This window comes from Miscanthus floridulus, chromosome 7, assembly GCF_019320115.1.
Source record: "Miscanthus floridulus cultivar M001 chromosome 7, ASM1932011v1, whole genome shotgun sequence".
NCBI classification, from domain to species: Eukaryota; Viridiplantae; Streptophyta; class Magnoliopsida; order Poales; family Poaceae; genus Miscanthus; species Miscanthus floridulus.
Genome location: NC_089586.1, coordinates 55,044,261 through 55,065,020, shown reverse-complemented (window position 1 = coordinate 55,065,020; position 20,760 = coordinate 55,044,261). Strand labels below are relative to the sequence as shown.

The 20,760-nt window shown below is 39.8% G+C and overlaps 1 non-coding gene across 1 annotated transcript; it reads left to right on the top strand.

The window, feature by feature from the left end:
- Positions 1 to 15,518: 15,518 nt before the first annotated feature.
- Positions 15,519 to 15,629, top strand: LOC136468196 (small nucleolar RNA R71). The gene has a single exon (XR_010761730.1). It is a non-coding gene; the product is annotated as a small nucleolar RNA R71 (small nucleolar RNA).
- The last annotated feature ends 5,131 nt before the right edge of the window (positions 15,630 to 20,760 follow it).

Sequence of the window (20,760 nt, the reverse complement as noted above, 5' to 3'; positions counted from 1 at the left end):
ATAGAGAGAGCACTGATAGGCCGAGACTCCTCCAAAATGCTTCCCTCCTACTCTATCTCACTATCTCTAATACAAGACTAGATCCTATTGAGAACTAATCTTCTCTTGATTGCTAGCCCTGATCCTGGAGAACATATGAATTAGGATTTCTAGCTTCTTAGCTCTTAGGATCAAATGAGGCATCTACCCTAGAGGGGGGTGCCGGCTAGTATATATAGCCCAAAGCATCAATCATGAGCCATTGGATCAAACAGACTTGAATAAACAGTGGAGATGCAATCCTTAAGGCGGTGGAGAACCGACATAGCAACGGAAGGCTAACATGGGGGCCCATAGGTTGGGCAGCCTCTAGGTGCGGCTATCTAGCCCCACATGTCAGGGGCATGGGCTTCACTTTGGTGATTCGCCTTCTAGAGTCTTCCCACATTGATTACGTGGTGGAATTCCGTGATTTCCTTTGATGAATAGGTCCTCCTTGGCAGTTTTCTGATTAAATCCTGCTAGAGACACAGATTCACCTAAACTCATGGAATTTGTCAGTTTAAACCCCTAAGTCTATATTAGTGATCCATTTTAGCTATTTATACAAGTTATATTGATGGTTTATGATGAATGATAACTACCGTCAACACATGGTAAAGTTTCAACCCATTTTGAGATATAGTCGACTACCACTAGGATATATTCACACTGCTAGGATTTTGGAAATGGTCCCATATAGTCAATTCCCTAGACATCAAAGAGTTCTAACTAGAGTTTGGTGGTGAGTGGCATGGCATCTCTTTCATTGATATTCCCATGTTTTTCACACAAGATGCACCTCCGTATGAATTCCTTGGTGTCATCATACATGGTTGGCCAAAAGAATCCACTTTGCTAGACCTTAGCATTAGTGTGGAATGCCCCATAATGTCCTCCATATGGTGATGAGTGGCATCTTTCAATGATCTTGGTTGCTTCCTTAGCTAGAACACACCTCCTGAGCAGTCCTTCGGAGCAAACTCAGAAGAGGTACGGCTCATCCCGTAGGTGGAGGCGACATTCATGGATGAGCTTCCGCTTATTCTCCCCTAGAGGTACATAACCTACAACCATAAAATTAACAATATTTGTATACCAGGGTCAAAGCCTATGACCTTGAGGAGCATGTCATCCCACAGAAAATCATTGATGGGCAACTCCTGTGGATTCTCAAACTGCATTCTTAACAAGTGATCGGCTATAGAATTTTCTATTCATTTTTATCTTTAATTTCTAAATCAAATTCTTGAAGCAAAAAAGATCCACCTTATAAGTCGAGACTTAGCATCTTTCTTAGTAAGGAGATATTTAAGAGCAGCATGATCAGTGTAAACAATAACTTTGGCTCCTACTAAGTAAGATCTAAACTTGTCAATAGTAAAAACAATAGCCATGAGCTCTTTTTTAGTTGTTGCATAATTAAGTTGAGGTCTTGATAGAGTTTTACTAGCAAAAGAAATTAAATGATGCTTTCTATGTTTTGTTTGACCCAAAACTACCCCCATAGCATAATCACTAGCATCACACATAATTTCAAAAGGCAGAGACCAACCAGGGGATTGAATGATTGGTGTAGAGATGAGTGCTTTCTTTAGGATTTGAAAAGCATTTAAACACTCATCATCAAACTCAAAGGGAGCATCCTTGGCTAATCAAACTTGTAAGGGGTCTAGCAATATGAGAAAAATCTTTTATAAAACGATGATAGTACCCTGCATGGCCAAGAAAACTTCATACCCCTTTGACATTCATAGGAGGTAGTTGTTCTATTACTTCTATCTTAGCTCGGTCTACCTCAATCGCATGTTCGAACACCAAGTGTCCAAGCACTATGTCTTCTCTAACCATGAAATAACATTTTTCCCAATTAAGGACTAAGTGCTTTTCTACACATGTTTGCAAAACTTTGTCTAAATTCCCTAAGCAATCATGAAAGTTTTTCCATAAACAAAAAAATCATCCATAAGCACTTCCATGATTTCTTCTATCATATTAGAAAAAATAGACATCATGCACCTTTGGAATGATGCTGGAGCATTCCATAATCCAAAACACATTCTACGATAAGCATATGTTCCATAGGGACAAGTAAAAGTAGTTTTGCTTTGGTCATCAGGATGAATCGGGATCTGATGATAGCCAGAATACCCATCAAGGCAACAAAAGAAAGAATGCTTTGTAAGCCGTTCCAACATCTCATCAATGAAGGGTAACGAGAAGTGATCTTTCTTTCTTGCCTTGTTAAGTTTTCTATAATCAATACACATCTGCCATCCTGTGACTATTCATTATGGGATTAATTCATCTTTTTCATTTTTTACCACAGTCATGCCCCCTTTCTTCGGTACAACTTGTATCGGGCTTACCCACTCACTATATAGCATGGGATAGACTATCCTTGCATGCAAAAGTTTTAAAACCTCTTTCTTAACAACTTCTCTCATCACATTGTTAAGCCTACGTTGGGGCTCCCTAGAAGGTGGATAGCTAGATCTATGGGAATACTATGGGTGCAATGGGCAGGACTAATCCCCTTGAGGTCTTCGAGCGAGTAGCCAAAAGTAGAGTGATGCTTTTCTAAAATAGTAAGGAGCTAGAGGGTCGCATCCTCAGAGAGTTTATCGCTAATAATCATAGGGGACTCCCTATCGTTATTTAGGAAAGCATATTTCAAACCTGAAGGAAGGGGTTTGAGCACAATGGGGGCTTTTGGTGGCTCTTGAGTTTCATCCAAAGGACAAGGATCTTTTGGTCTTTTGGTCTTGGATGAAATCCTAGATGTCTTCTTCGAGATCTTTGTCGGAAGCTTCCAGAAGAGATGCTGCCATAATCTCCACCATTGGATCTTGCTCAGGACTCAATTCTGTCTTAACATGTATTGAGCGAGTGATGGGAATAGAAAGGTTTATGTTTTTCCTAAGACTTACATTTATACTCCCCTTTCTTACTTCATGTAGGAGTCTCTATTGGATGCCCTATCAAAAGATTGAACTCCCAAATATTGAAAACATAAAAACTAAGATACACCTTGGTCTCGTCTACTTTGATAGGGATGAGGTGGAAAATTCATTCACTAGGAAGGTTTTGCCCTGAGAGACTTTTTAAGAGTTTGGTTGTTGGAGTTAAGTGCATATTTCCAAGAAGGGTATGTGGAAAGATTTAGACATAAGATTTACTCCTACAACCGGATTATAAAAGGCATCAAAGGAGGTTTTACAAATCTGACAATGAATGGAGCTAGAGGGAGAATCTAAACAAATGACTTTAGGAGAAAGCTTGGATTCTCCCAACCACTCATTGTTTACGATTGTTGTCAACTCCTTCATTGTCTTTTTAAGGAACTTCTCTTCGGTTGGGTTAGGAAGATGCTAGTTAGGTGCTGACAGTGCTGAAGATTTCCTTACATAATAATTCGAGGTGTTTCCAAAATCAGAGAAGAGCTCATCCTTGAATTCAAACATATTTTCCAAAGGTAGAATTTCTTCCTTCTTCGGTGGTTCGGGAATTTGAAGGATAGTTGAGGCTTCAAGTGGAGTAGCTAAAGGTTTGGGCTCAACTATCATAGGTTCTTTCTCAAGAGTTTCCTCAACTATGTCTTCTAGGCCATCATCATGAACGTTGTTGTAGGGGGTGTTTTCTAGGATTTTTCTCCCTTCACTAGCAGAGCAATGTAAGAAGACACCTCTAGAAGATGTATTAAGAAACTATGCGGTCTCCCCACTAAGACCCATATAAAAGTGTTGTAAAAGTATATGGTCCTAAATGGCAAGGTCGGGGCCAGTGTTGACTAGGTCATTAAAACATGCCCATATCACACCAAGAGATTATTTTTCTTTCTATTTGAAAGATAGAACCTCTCTTTGAAGGCTAACCACTCTAGAGATGGAAAAGAACGATAAGCAAAAGCTGCATAAGGCTTTCCAATCTCCTTGTACACTCCCTATGGTTTGGGTATACCAGTGCTTAGCTCTTCTCATCAAAGAGAACGGAAATAGCTTCCACTTTAAGGTTTCATGTGACATGCCCGCGATATGCAAGCATGCACAAGTTTGCTCAAACTCTCGTAGGAGTTTTCATCACCTTCTCCTGAGAATGATTGTTCCTAGACCATACTTATTAAACTCGGACATAACTCATAGCCAGGTGCAAGGATGGGTTTTGATGATTCTGGTGGCTCGAGTTGTGCGCCCGTGGGAGCAGCAAATTGATTGATAGGCATGATATTATTGTTGGTATTTATTAACTTTTCACTTGTTTTAAGTAGCCACCTATTATATGCTTACATCTCTTAGCATTACCTAGACTAGGTTGTCATCCCTAATGATAGTGCAAGAGATGCTCATTGGTACTACCTAGAATTACTACTAGAATAATACTAAGTAGTGCTTTATCATTTTGTGACTAGAACGAATAATATATATAAATGAAAAGGATCTACAAGTGCATAGATAATTATACCATTGTAGTACTTCACCCAAGAGTATTCTAGGTATCGTTATTTATATTTTACCTCAGGGGCATGGACATGTATTGATAACTTATACTATTGGTGGAGAATTAAACCATAACCAATATTCTACTCACAATAGGGGTAAGTCATAGGATAAAATATGTATATGATAATCATTGATAAATGATAAATCACACAGAATACTCCTTTCTATGGTATTAGCATGGTTAAGACAAATATTAGAAGAATAATTCCTAAGTCATTCTTAATTACAAGTCAAAGCATATATTGATTAGTGCAATTACACCTAGTAGTCATGGCTAAGATCGTCTTTATATCTACACATAAGGGATATTACTAAGGAAGATTAAGAACATAGCTTGTTCTTCCTTCGTAACCGGATCCTATGTGTGCCTATATTTGGGGAGTGGACTACAAAGGACTCAACAGGAGTGTCACATCCATGATCTACCACATGACCTAGAATATAGGGTGTATCCACAGGTAAACAACATATAAGCACCACGCTTACACAATGTCAACCACCCACCCCATGCACAGTGGAGCGAGCACTATACAAACTTATGCATGGACATAATGATAAACAAGATATACTAAGTATATAATCAAAGTAGACAATGAACATTATAATGAAGAACATGAATAAGACGAATACTAATATTGTCATAACAATTGTAGCAAGCATATAAAAGTAATGAACATACAAAAGAGAGGGGGTACAAAGATTATACCAAACCATGCTCTTGACAAGATCAGGAATCCAAGCGAAGCCTGCTTTCCTCCCTCTAGACCTAGCCTAACTAGCTATGCCCTAGAATATGGTGGAGCTTCGAGGATGATTAGGGTTTTTGTCTTCTCAAATGACTTATTGCCTTAGGGGTGGCATGGGTTGGTATATATAGTACGAAGGGTCCATCATGAGCCCTTAGATCAAACTGACTTAAAGGATGGCATAGATGTAACCTAGGAGGTGGTGGAGAACTAACATTGCAACGGGGACTGACATGTGGGCCCTAGGGTTCGGGTGGCCTACAATTGGGGCCAACTGGCTAGCCCCACCTAGCAGCCACTCGGGCTCTGCCTCGGTGTGGAGTCCTCTCGAGTATTTTGGAACCTTTTGGTGTCTGTTTCGCTATGGATAAGCACAATTAATTTTGACATGTAGGTCCACCTTGATGGTTTTCTAAATAAACCCTGCAGAAAATATAGATTCACCAAAACTCATGGAATTTGTTAGTTTAAACCCCAAGACCTTTGTTGGTGATCATATTTCTGCCCTTATACATGTTTTATTGACGGTTTATAGTGGTTGTTAACTACCATCAATAAGCTTCCCCAAGCTTAACCTTTGCTAGTCCCTTAGCAAAACTAAACTCAGCAAATGGATTAGGAGTTGCATCAATGTTTTCACTACTCAAAAGTACACATGCGTTCAAACAAGAATTCTCCTCCAAATTAGAATAAACCGATCTGACTTTCAAACTTACCCATATTACCTTCAACCATGGGGCTTTAGCCTTCACTTGGGTCTTGAGCAATTGAAAGGCAGAATGATCAAGTCAAGCACTATGTCTCATGTTCTTTGTTCAACCATTATTCTGGAGCTTTTGTAAGTTTTCAAAATAAAACTTAGAGCCTCCATTGTATGACACTCTCAAATCTCTCAATATATGTGGTATTTGTGGATGCTCACCAAGGCAAAAGTGATGTTATGCCTTTCTCTTCCTACAACTAAGGCTTATGTGCAGCTCATAGGAGTGGAGAAAGCATCAAAGAGCATACTTGCAATACATATATTGTAAAGTCAAACCTCTGATCCAAAGAGAGTTAAGTCATACAATCAAATCAAGATGTGCATGTGTGTGGATGTATGGTGGATATATATGGTGGCTAACCTAATTCTACTAGGCTCCTTGAAAACATATCTCTCTTTTGAAACTTGGAAAATAACTTTGCAACAAAACATGCGCTATCTTATTCATTTGTTTTCTCTTTTTTCAGGCGGGCATCTGAGTACCCATTGTGTTAAATATCTCAGACACTTGTCCATTTTTTTCAACTCTCTTTTTTTATGAATAACTTTTGCATAGCCACATGCTTCTTTTCTGCAACAAAACTTTGAGAGATAGCAACAAGAACTTTAGAGCAATTATTTGATGGATATCCTATAGGGCATATATTTTTGGTGTTCACTTCCAGTGTAGGAGTAAAACATTTTTGGGTGGATCTAGATGGAATGGCATGTTTTTGCGCCTAACCCCAGTGTAGGAGTAGTGCATATGTGGGTGGTGTGTACATGATCTTGATGTTAAGAGCATGAGAAACCTCTCATAAGGTATCAACAAAGCTTGACTAAACTCAATGCAAAGCAAGCAGCATATATGTGGAAGTTTTCCTAGTCTAAATATCATATATGGCTCTGGTAGGAATTCAAGCTTTGTCATACAAGGAACTCATCATGAAGCATTTTTTAAGTTTTTCAAAAGGTAAATCTTTGGAACTCTAGTATCACTTGGAATAAGATAAACAGCAGCTCATACCATCTCATATCATATCTGTCAATTACCTAGACTTAGATCAAGCATGTGCTACCCATGAGTTTCAAGCTCAAAGTAAATTCTTATATCAAACAGTCATATCCAAAACTTAGGAGAATTAAAGGCTGCAAACTAGGTACTTGAAAGAAATTACAACAGAACAACTATTCATCATTTCCATTTAAGAGATTATCTTTAGAGTCCTTTCATTTTATTCAGCTCTTAAAAATCAAAACTTAAAGAAAACTAAACACACCTTTTTATTTTGTTTTCAAGTTGTTTATGCATCTTTTTATTTCTTTAGCAAATATATAACAAACTCAAAAATAGTAAAACCAAATGGGAAAGAAATACTTAGCTAGATACAAGAGGGATGATCTTCCCCCAAGTTGGATGTTGTCATTGTTCAATGTTCAAGTTGAGTGATCCTTCTTAGAGCGGGTTTGCTAGAGGATGTCCTTCTCATCCATCTGGAAGTTGACTTCCCCAAATGGTTTGGGAGGATGTACTTCGGGTGGATTAAAGACAACCGGGTGAACTTGCTCTTGATCTTATGTATCATCTTGCAAAATACCAACAAGAACACCAAAACTCATGGCACGGATTAGGATAAGGGGTTAGCGGTCAGACATTTAGAGATTAGCTATTCTTGTGGGTTATAGATAGATTTTCTAATTGATAAAGTTCTAGTAGGATGTCTTTCTCATCTCTTTTTTTATTTTTCATATGCAGGAAAGGAAATACGTAAGCATGGTATTTTTATTTTTATGCCACCATGGTGAAATTACCGCAGATGTTTATACACCATAGATTTATTCACCTAGGGCTTAGAATTTATGATGCAAAATTTTTATTCTCTTTTCTAAATGCTATGCTAATGTAGAAAAGTAAATATGATAAAGTGAAAAATAATTTATGCAATGCTAGAAAGTAAATATGGATAACTACCGATGTTACCTCACGACAAGGGTTCAGGGTTTTATGTTCTCCGGACAGGACTTGACTAGAGACAAGTCCTTCATTCTTTGGGTGCATCATCCAGTCTCAGAGATGGAGACCTTAATGGTTGCACCTCTTGTGATGGTGGCTCTGATGATGTCACCTTCTCTTTCCTTACCTGCTTGGTCTGTGGACTTGACTTAGGCGGAGTAGGCTCATCTTTCACGGGTTCTTTAGGTTCCTCATCTTCCTCCCATCCATTCCTTTTCTCTAGGGAATTAGAAATGGACTTGTCTAGATCTAACATAGATGACCGTGTTTGTGGTGTTGAGGAAAGGTCTTCCCAAGATGATAGGTGTATCTTCTTTGTCTTCTCCCATGTCTAGAACCATGAAATCAGTAGGGACAAGGTGATCTTGTATCTTGACAATGACGTCCTTTGCTATTCCCTCAGAAAATCATGTTGTTTTGTCCGCCATCTACAGTTGCGTATATATAGGGAACAAAGTACTCATATGTTGCCTTGGACATTATGTGGATGCATGATCCAATGTCGTAGAAGGTGTTGTGGAAGATTCTTTGCCTAATGGTACACTCAATCATTGGCACACTAGGGTTGTCTTTGTCAGCAATGAATGGTGAAGCAAGGAGGTGGTCATACTCTAATCGGAGTGTATTGATCATGTTAGTTGTTTCTTCCTGTGGCTGCCTGGTCTTGTTCTTCCTCCTTCTTTGGTTCTTCTTCTTGGTCACTATTATCTCTTTGGGCAAGTACAGTGTCTGTGGATGTGCAGGAGATTGCAAGATGCGGTTCTTGAAAGAGAACTTCTCCTTTTTATCCTTAATTGTGAAACAAATCTTGGCACTGTCCATATAGATTATGGCCTTCATGGTGCTCAAGAAAGGTCAGCCTAGGATGATGGGTGCCCTTTCAACTCTACCTATTTCTAGAACCACAAAGTGTTGACACAAAAATGTGGCGATGTGATCAACACACAGCAAGCCAGAAAATCTGAGTGGAATGAGACTAGAGATCTGCTTGGCTTCTACATAGAACCAGCCAATTCTAAAAACCCAATGATATGTCAGTCAATTTGACCTGCAATTGACAAGGAGGGAAAATATTATCAGTAATTTAAGGTAGAACATGTTAGTGTTGCACTGTCAATGAAATCTAGTTGGCAGTCTATCGAGGGGTATACCCATGGTAGTAGATGATCAGTGGAGGTGTGCGTAATAGGAACCAGATGGTGACACAGGCGTAGAGACAATAGTTTAGACAGGTTCAGACCATCTGATCGACGTAATACCCTACATCCTGTGTCTTTGGTTGATTGTATTGATTATGTATCAGATTTGATATATCATATAGGGGACCCCTGCCTCTCCTTATATACTATAGAGGGGTAGGGTTACAAGGAAAATATCCAATTTGGTATTATATAACAAATCACACCTTCATGTAGTCTTGTGGTGCACTCCTTAATCTTGTGGGCTGGGCCACCTTTGAGGCGTGGCCCATGTCTTGTCTTGTGGGTACCGAGGGCCATACCCCCATAGCTAGTCCCCGAGTGCCTTATATTCTTTGACCAATGTTGTCTTGAATAAGTCCGAGCAGTTTGACGTAAAGCCGATCAGTTTAACCGGTGATCTAAGTGGTGGAAGTCAAAGCCGACCAATTTAACTGGTGAACTGAGCGATGAAAGTCAAAGCCGACCAGTTTAACTGGTGCGCAGATCTTAGACTTAGCCAAGTAAGGCTTGCCAAAAGGATGTAAGGGGCTCAAGATAAAAATTTGAAAATTCTTCACCTTAGACGAAGTGTAGCCACTTTGACTCCGTTTGCGAAGAATCATCCATGATTTAGTCAATAAGGAGGGTAAATCAAGAAAAGAGAACTACATTCACTGCTAGGTAAAGTGTAGCCACTTAGTCCTCAAGCCTGCTAGAAGATGAAGAAATAAATCTTGTAGCAGGGTCAAAGAAAATAAGCCTAAAAGCTTGCCAATGTCACCTATCATGTGTGTATCAAGGCCCCGGACATGCTACCCAAGATCAGCACCCGGATGCGAACAGCATGAAGCAAGTTGATAGCACACTGATGAGACATGGCAAGATCTAATCACCAAGGGCTAGGGACTCTTGCATGAAGAATTCAAATGCTGAGGAGTCCCCAGCTTAGCTAGAAACTCTTGCATAAAGAATCCAAACACCAAGGAGTCCCTAACTTAGCTGGCAACACTTGCATAAAGAATTTGAACGTTGAGGAGTCCCTAGCTTAGCTGGTGAGCCCCTAGCATGGCTGATGATGAAACGACGGACAATCTGACCAGTTGGTTGGCGAAAAATCGAGCACCGACTAGCCCAACCAACTAGTAAGCGATGAAGTGAGTGCCGAGTAGAAGTGAATGCCAAAAGGTCCGACCAACTGGTCGGTGACAAAGTTATGAACCTAGTGGTCCGACCAGTTGATCAGTGGAGAAATCTGAAGGCCAGATGGTGCCAACACCTAGACAATGATCCTGCAATACAAATATGTAGGACGGGTAGTACATGATATAAAAATATATAAACAACATATGCAACATTATGTTCATTTTTTTGTATAAAGTGTTCAAATTTAAAATATAAACGAGTCTGACTAGTTGGTTTTTATTGAGTCAGCAGCCCTAGCTAACCCATACCCTATGGCATAGAGCACTACTGTCCATGCATGCTTAAGGGTATAGGCATCGCTGAGGAGCTACTGCTGACCACCCATGATGTAAAGCGCTACTGTCCATGCACGTTTAGGGAGAAATTGGGAACAAGGCCATCTCTGGATAACACAAGTGAGAATGTGGTTGGTCGGTGAGTTTACGGACAATATGTTCAAGATATTTCATTATGCAGCATCTTAAACACAGAGATATTAAACATGGAGATATTAAATTATGGAGAATAACTAGAGAAATCATAATTAGAGAAGCATGGCGAAAACTCAAAGAAAATAATTGGAGAAAGTTGTATTAAATGCAGATATAGGTGAGGTACTTATATTTAGTCATAATGTCTAATCAGTGGCGTATGATGTTATCTGGTCGGTGTTGATCAAATTGCCTAACCCTCAAGCTTTCTAGCCTGTCATCATGGCAGCGGTTGCAGTCATCATAGTGTCATTCTATGTGGTGATCATTGCAATGTAGCAGGCAATTGGAATGAGTAGTCTGCGCGACATCATCATTATGCCAATGGTCAGCCTTAGGTAGATCAAATATGGAGAGATTATTGTCATAGACACATTCAATCTGGTCAGAGAAGTGATGCTGCATGGTGGGCTTAGACTACTTCATGCAGTCGGATGAACACGCGGAGCCATACGTGTAGTCATAGTCGAACGGGTGTAGTAGCTACAGTTGGACATGGTTTGCATTAATTGTTCATGCATGCACATACACATATACACCTTGGCCTTGCTTGCTTGGTAATGTAGATCATGTTTGACTCAGGAGCTTATCGACAGTGTGCTAGATTAGCCATTGTTGATGACGAGGAGCATAGTCAACGGGTGTCATGGAATGCTAACGACAAGCCGACGATGAGGTCCATGCTATCGATGACTAGAGTCACCGATGAGCAGGCGATGTCGGCAAGCAGTTGATGTGGCCTAAGGACTGAATGATGAGTACCGCTGACAAGGGACGATGACAAGAGCCGTGACTTTCTGACAAAGGGCCACCGTGAGATGACAACGGGATCCACATTGTCGGCGAGGGACGTAGTTAGGTTCCTGCCAATAATTGCCATGCAAACAAATAGAGATGTATAGGGGGTATACATGTGTCGTACATTTAATTGAAACAAAAATATAGCTTAGCTTGTTTAATGGGCAGTTGAACATGCTGATCTCAAGCTAGGGTCAGACCTTGAAAGTGCTAATGAGCATCAGATCATTGCATGTGTCTTTGTAGATGTACGCCCTCCTTTAGATCATGTCCGATGACGTGGTCGATGAGCCAATGATGTTGATAGCGAGATGCAGCGACGAAGGATGCCACAGGACTGGTGAATCGATGATGATGAGTCGATGGTGTGAGCTGCATTAGTAGGTGCCGACTGCATCTCATGTCAACATGAGATCGAGCCGATGATGATATTGTTGGCATGGAGGGGGCATCGGCATGAGATCGAGCCGATGATGATATTGTCAGCGTGGAGGGGGCATCAGCATACGAACTCAATGACATCCACCACCGCTAATACATCGATGCAAGGGGCGTTGCTCATTGCCATCGAGGCATGGAGACATAGAGACATAGTTCTTCTAGGCATCACGTTGCCGATCGGTACATCGAGCGTCATCGCCGGCAGATGCCGGTTTGTCATGGATTATGTTGACCTTGAGGTACGCTATCTGGTTTGCCATTTTATCATCACACACAACCCCTACCTGGCGCGCCACTATCGACAAAATCTAGTCTACCGAGGGGTATACCCATGGTAGTATATGATCGGTGGAGGTGCACGTAATAGGAACCAGATGGTGACATGGGCGCAGAGATAGCAGTTTAGACAGGTTCAAGCCATCTGATCGACGTAATACCCTATATCCTATTTCTTTGGTTGATTGTATTGATTGTGTATCAGATTCAAGATATCATCTAGGGGACCCCTACCTCTCCTTATATACTCTGGAGGGGTAGGGTTATAAGAAAAATATCCTATTTGGTATTATATAATAAATCACATCTTCATGCAGTCTTCTGGTGCACACCTTGATCTTTTGGGCTAGTCCACCTTTGGGTTGTGGCCCATGTCTTGTCTTGTGGGTACCAGGGGCCATACCCCCACATGCACCAAACCATTCCATATGTACGGCTAGATAGCCAATTCAATAAGGCTATCGACTAAATTGTCGATATCCGGCATTTCCATGAAATAAAGATCTTTAAATCAAGGATTATCGGCTAATATTAAATGATAATGATATGAATCAAAATAACCGATGCTCATAGGTCATAGCAGATTTATGATGACTGATTAATCTTAAACAAAAACAAGTATAATACACCCAAATACAAAATAAGAACATCTTTCCTTAAAATTCCAATATATATGACCAAATGGTCGATTGATGTCATCGATCGATTAGAGAATTGATAATCGGTAAATGGAACAAGATCAATATAAAGTGCTGAGTCGATAAGTTTGATGAAAAGAGTATAGCATACGAACAAATCGAATGTCTAATATAAATAAATCTACAAACAGTTTGAATCTAATCTATTATCATCAACAATGAGGTTCGATCGGATCGATGCTGCTATGATAATGATAACAAATTAAAGCCAAAGAATCTATAAAACCATCTATGTGTTAACAGATTCATGAAAACATGCTATATGCGTGAGAGTATAGGCAAATCGGCTAAAATAGCCGATGCAGTAATAGCAAACAAACAAATTATATATCTTGATCATGAACAAGACCACTAATCAGTAATTTCTAATCTAAAGTCTTACCAGTGAGCTTCAACTGGATCGATGCAGCTATGGCAGTGTCATTAGATTAGATCTCATTAACTAGTGAGTTTATTCAAGATTGAAACATGGTTTTGGATGCATACTATGTTTGATTAGAATAGAGATAAAACAGCCGATCTAGCAGAATTAAGCTATCAATTATAAGATTTAAAGCGTGACCAGATCAAAATATGGACAATTAAGATGATATGATGTCGATCTATGTCTATCTCAATCAGGTGATTTATTATAATTAATAAAACATTAATTATAACAAGATCGGTAACTGGTGAATCAACCAAAAACAGCAAGGAAAACCTTACTAATCATACAGATTCGATAACTGGTGATATTGTATTAAACAAGTTATTTAACACAAGATTGATAACTTTGATCTATATTATGATTCATAAGAGATCAATCAGCTGATGCAGCCTTACAAACTATGATACAGATCGATAACTAACTTATATTATGACTCATAAAAGATCAATTAGTTGATGCAGCTTTACAAGCACAATACAAGTCATGATGGTACTCACAAGAAAGCTAGAGGTCAATCAGTCGATGTAGCTCTATTTGCTAAAGAACTCGCTGAGATCTATAGTACTCCTACTCCTAATGCGATGGCGAAAGTCAAAAAGATTGTATTGATTGAGTGTTCATTTTTTATAATGGACAGGGTCTAATATTTATACCCAAATATGAATCCTACTCAAATACGACACATTACAATTCTTGGAATAAAAGAAAACTTCCTAACTTCATAATAACTTGGACCCTAATTTTCCTTTTTTGTAGAGTCCAACACATCTTCCTGGTGCCATTCAAGCATAGCCCATTGATGCCATCTACTGACATCATCTATAAAATAGCTGATTCTGACATCGCATCCAAATTAGCTGATACCGATTCACATCTACTCGATTCCTTGATGACACAATCCTAGAAGCTTCGAGTTCCCACATTCTTCTTCCCAAATTTTGGTGTAAACACAAAGTCTATGGGAACATATGATTGTCCCACTCGTATGATGGCATCTTCAAGACCTCCCTTGGGGTAGCAGAGTGACTGATTTGTAGGCTACAAATGCATATTTGTGTACAACAAAGGATCTAAAATTTTTCTCATAAATTACCTTAGGCATGATGTTTACACTTGCTCTGAAGTCATAGACAGCTTCCTAGAAAATGTGGCATCCAATGGCGATGGGGATGACAGGTCTCCTAGGGTCACTCTTCTTGTTGGGTAGGGAATAATCTATCTGCCTTCCCTCTGATGGTTCCCTATAGTAGTAAGCTGCATTATGAATATCGACAAGATTTGTAGTTTCAAAATCTTCCAACTGGCTCGGAATCTTAACTTTGTCGGATGGAGGAACAACAGCCACCAGCTGAGCTATTTGTGATTCTATCATTTTGTTAAAGCTACGCTGATTCTTAATGACAGAAGCAAAGCTATCCATTCTATTATTTTTGTTCTCTAGAATTTTATCACTGGTAGCTAACTTTTTAGATAATCCCTCTATAAGTTTGGATTGGCTAGCAATTAATTTTCTCAAGGGTGGTTGATTGAAGTTATTATAATTGTTACCTTGATAATTACCTTGGTAGTTTGGCCTCTATTGCTGGTTCCATCCTTGATTTTGTTGAGGATGATAGTTGTTGTTGACAAAGTTCACATGCTTTTGGGTTTTAGGACAGTTGTTCCCTGAATGCCCAGTGTTGTCACACACTTTACATGTCATGCAGAAATCATGATGTGCATGTCTTATTGCTTCTCATTGGCTTGGTCTTCAAGCTTCTTCATTAGCAGGTCTATCTTGGCAGACATCATGTCTACCTTCTTGAGTTGATGCATACCTCCACCTCTCTTGCAAGGTTGAACACGTTCTTTATTCCAGCTTTGGCTGGAGGCCATCTTCTCCACAAGAGTTGTTGCAGCTAGGATTGTGAGTTATAGGAAAGCACCTCCAGCAGCAGCATCCATAGTCTCATGGGTACTATAGGTTAACTCATGATAGAAAGTCTGCATGAGTAGCCAATTCTCCATCCCATGATGAGGACATTCTGCTATGTAGTCTTGAAAGCGTTCCCATGCCTCAGGGACAGATTCATCATGTTGCTACTAAAAACACAGAGCATTGGTCTTGCCTGTGGGAAAGAACTTGGCTAGGAAGGCAGTGGAGCAGTTATCCCATGTTGTATTTCTATCTTTGTTGGCGTAGAACCACGGCTTCGCCTTATATGGTTGTCCTCTGACTCTAAAGCTAAAACTTTCTTGAGTTTAGCCTTAGTCCTCTTGAGTAATGCTTCTAGATCATCAACGTAGTTTGTAAGAAGGTCAAAACTGGTCATAAATTACCCTGCATAAGATACAACAGTAGACAAAACAAGGGTAATCTTACTTGAGCAGAGGTCAATGGTTATCCCGATCACATCAATAAGTATAAGTTTATCAATGCTTCCTTTGCCAGGAATACTTGTTGGTATTTATTAACTTGACACTTATTTTAAGTAGCCACCTATTATATGCTAACATCTCTTAGCATTACTTGGACTAGGTTGTCATCCCTAATGATAGTGCAAGAGATGCTCATTGGTACTACCTAGCATTACTACTAGAATAATACTAAGTAGTGCTTTATCATTTTATGTGACTAGAAAGAATAATATATGAATAAAAAGGATCTGCAAGCGCATAGATAATTATACCATTGTAGCCCTTCACCCAAGAGTATTCTGGGTATTGTTATTTATATTTTACCACAGGGAAGGTCTGGCATGGACATGTATTGATAACTTATACTATTGATGGAGAATTAAACCATAACCAATATTCTACTCACAACAGGGGTAAGTCATAGGATAAAATATGTATATGATAAGCATTGATCAATGATAAATCACTCAGAGTACTCCTTCCTATGGCATTAGCTTGGTTAAGTAGAATATTAGAGGAATAATTCCTAAGTCATTCTTAATTACAAGTCAAAGCATACATTGATTAGTGCAATTACACCTAGTAGTCATGGCTAAGATCATCTTTATATCTACCCATAAGGGATATTACTAAGCAAGATTAAGAACAAAGCTTGTTCTTCCTTCTTAACCGAACCCTACGTGTGCCTATATTCAGGGAGTGGACTACAAAGGACTCAATGAGAGTGTCACATCCGCGATCTACCACATGACCCAGAATATAGGGTGTATTCGTAGGAAAACAATGTATAAGCACCACGCTTACACAATGTCGACCACTCACCCCATGCGTAGTGGAGCGAGCGCTATACGAACTTATGCATGGACATAATGATTAACTAGTTATACTAAGTATATAATCAAAGTAGATGATGAACATTATAATAAAGAATATGAATAAGATGAATACTAATATAGTCATAACAATTATAGCAAGCATATAAAAGTAATGGAGATACAAAAGAGAGGGTGTACAAAGATTATACCAAACCACGCTCTTGACAAGATCGGGAATCCAAACGAAGCCTACTTGCCTCCCTGTAGACCTAGCCTAACTAGCTATGACCAAGAATATGGTGGAGCTCTAAGGATGATTTGGGTTTCTATCTTCTCAAATGACTTATTGCCTCAGGGGGTGGCAGGGGTTGGTATATATAGACCAGAGCATCCATCATGAGCCCTTGGATCAAACCAACTTAAAGGATGGCGTAGATGCAACCTAGGAGGCGGTGGAGAACCGACATTGCGATGGGGACTAACATGTGGGGCCTCGGGGGCTAGGCAGCCTAGAGGTTTGTTGATGATCATATTTATACCCTTATACATGTATTATTGATGGTTTATAGTGGTTATTAACTAGCATCAACAATTATCCATACTTAGAAAGAAGTAAAAAAAGATTTAAGGACAAACCTAGTTCGATGAAATCACAGCAACTATTTCCCTGGCAACGGTGCCAAAAAACTTGTTAACACCTATGGAGGCACATAGAGACAAAATCCACAAATGCACGGGTATCGAAGTAATTTTCACCTTGAGTATTATGGAGTATCGTATCCATAGGGAAACATGTGTGTGTTATCGAACAACTAGTTTGTCTAGGGATAGCAATCAAGGTTTAAGATATGAGTAGAGAGGATTCCTATGGTTATGGCCCTATGCAAAGCAAAGCTTATGATTCTATTGTTCACTTCGGGATGCTGCTTAGATGGTAAAGCGCCGCTAATAGATAACTCTACTGATGCAACTACTGTCCTACTAATTTAAGGACCTGCTCAATTCAGTGTGGACAACAATGGATAGATGGGGCTGTCACCTCCCACTACTCCCACACAACCAAGAAGCAAGGAGCAAACATAGGTAGCTGATAGCCTAAGCTCCACGCTCATGCTAAGGATTACTACTCTAATCTAGAAGCCTAACAAGGACTAGAGCACTCAAAAGAACTGTGAACCCATGAACAAAAGAGCACAAAACTTACTTTAAACATAAATCAATTACTAGAGATATCTCATATGTAGACTTGAAGAAGCCTAGAACCGCCAAAGTACAAGCCGTAGAGGTAGCACCGACATTCCGGCACTCCCTCCAAACTCTTCCCTTACTCTCTCTCTCTCTCTCTCTCTCTCTCTCTCTCTCTCTCTCTCTCTCTCTCTCTCTCTCTCTCTCTCTCTCTCTCTCTCTATTTGTATACAAAGAATAGATCCTAACTAGAGGATTAATCTCTCTTGAATGCAATGCCCTGATCCTGAGATGAGGATATGAATTAGGATTTCAAGATGGCTACAAGGAGGAGGGTAGGGGCTGCTATATATGAGAGCGCCTGGCACCCTCCCACTCTTAGTTAGCCTCATTGGTACTAAACTTTCCTCCATATCTCATTAAAATGCATATGACCTTTATGAGCCAAATTCTAAATTGGGCCCAATTAATCCCGCAACTCATGATGTGGAGTTTTTCTTTTATTTGCAAAATTTATATCTTTTCATTCTGAGCTCCAAATATAGCAAATAATATATCCATTTTAGCTCGACAAGCTCTTCGCAATGGTGCACTCCAATTCACCATTTGAGATAATTTTGTTCTATGAAAAAATAAATATCCTGCGAGACAAGTGAGAGCACCAAAACTCATGGAACTTGTTAGAATCAAACCCTATAACTATGTTTGGTGATGGAATTAAGTATATATGTAGGTTATGTTGACAATTTATAATTGGTGTTAACGACCGTCAACACATGGTTCTTTCAAGTTCAATAAATTTTATCAACAAAAATTTCAATATCTATACACCCACGTCCTCTGACCAAAAAGGACAAACACCATTAGTATATTAGGGCATCCCAGTGATAGCAAAGAAATCACTAGCAATGCAACCTCCAAAAATATTTAAAAAATGGATGTCAGAACGTGAAGCCAGACAGGCTATGAGAGAGACTTTTTGAAACATGTGCGAGACTAGCTACTAAATTCTTGCTAACACTATGCTCTATTTCTTTCACAGCCAATAGAATTAGGACTACGCTGGCGATTTGGTTCCCGTTGGGAACGCCCTTACAGATCAGAAAGAGAACCCAAAAGAAATCTATAGGCAAAAGCAACCAATAGGGGCTAGAAACAAGTTACCAAATACCCAAAGGAATTGAGCTACACCATGCTCAACAGAGTTTAATAGACCTAATATGAAGTTCAACAAAAGTTAACATAGACATGCATGCAAATAATTAAGACTTTAGATACAGTCGTCCAATAGACCCAACCTAGCCATGACTTGTACTACTAATATTTCCCACAGATCAATGGTTGAGGCAGTAGTGCAGGATCTCATCCATGTTCACCTTCGCTAAGATGGCGTTGGTGGCCGGCTCGATGCGCTTGAATAGATCATCAATATAATCTTTGTCTTCCGCTGCTAGTGGAAAAGCCTGTTGTACCACCCGAACTTTCACCACTGCGCCAAACTCAAGCTGGGCAACGACCAACACCATGGTAGCCCCTTGATGGATGGCTTTGGACACCATGGCCCGAATGTAGGCTAGCAAGGATCGGAGGCACTCCTCTAGTGTAGTGATCGGATCATCCACTGTCTGCACCATGAAGGCGGTGTCACAAGTGGTAGTAGCATCGACAATCAGGTTCTAGACCTCCACCTCAGTGGTTGCCTTCTCATCTCGTGCCTGGGTAGCTTCTTGTTGGGCGATGCCAAGTGTGGCACACGCGACCTTCAGCTCATCACACAGCTTGTCGGCATCTAGAAGTTTGTGACCTTGAGGTAAGCCTCATTTAATTTAAAGGTTTCTTCATGGTATGACAATGCATCACCAGAAGACTATCCATGGTTAGATGAGACTTCATGGTCTGACTATGCATCACCAAAAGACTATCCAAGGTCAAACGGGATCGGTGATGGCATGCGGTGATGGGACGTCTCTCTACACAATGCAAGCCAAGTTCAAGCCCACAGGATAAGAGGGAGAGTGATCTGATTGAGAAGGCAAATGACTCACTAGACTGTCTAGAGTAGCATGGGACAAAATCATCGCTGGTGGTTGCCCACACTGGGGGATGGTTCCTAGGGCCACTTTCTGAGCACGACCATGGATAAAGAATCTGGCTCCCAGGCCAACAATCCTCGAGATGTAGTAGAACCAGCCAATTTATAAGAGCACAAGTACAATAGTAGCCCACAATTGGTCACACTGTCATACTTGAGCCCATATAAACCCGGTAGTCCATCGAGTACTGCGAAGGGTCTCGATTCAACCAACATACAACCAAGATCATACATGATTCAATATACATGTCACACGTTACATAAAGTTCACAAATACAGTTCCATACATCAGAGTATGAATTAAGGTTATTGCAAACCATGTTCAGGTAAGATAGTAGCGAAAGCAAATTAAAAGTTTGAAACCAACATCTGCAAAATTGTTTAAATATAGTGCCAGCTCACAATCACACTTCCATTAAAGCACAAGAGAGGGGTTAATAAGAGATGCCTACCTAGGGCTTACTCCTCATCCATGGTGGGATAGAAGCAATTCTTGGAATAGCCATGATAAACTGTACCATCTACAACAATGGGAATAAAACCCTAAGTACGAGAAGGTATTCAACTAGACTTACACATCATAAACCAAAAATAAAGTGACTCTAAGGATTATACAAGGCTTTATAAGTGGAGTTAGCTTGACAACATTTTGCATAGAAAGCCACTAATTTAGCTATACATTTTATAATTTGGTCACCAAGTTATTTATAGCTATTCATCTCTAGATTAGCAACTAACCTGTGCCAAACATGTAGTAT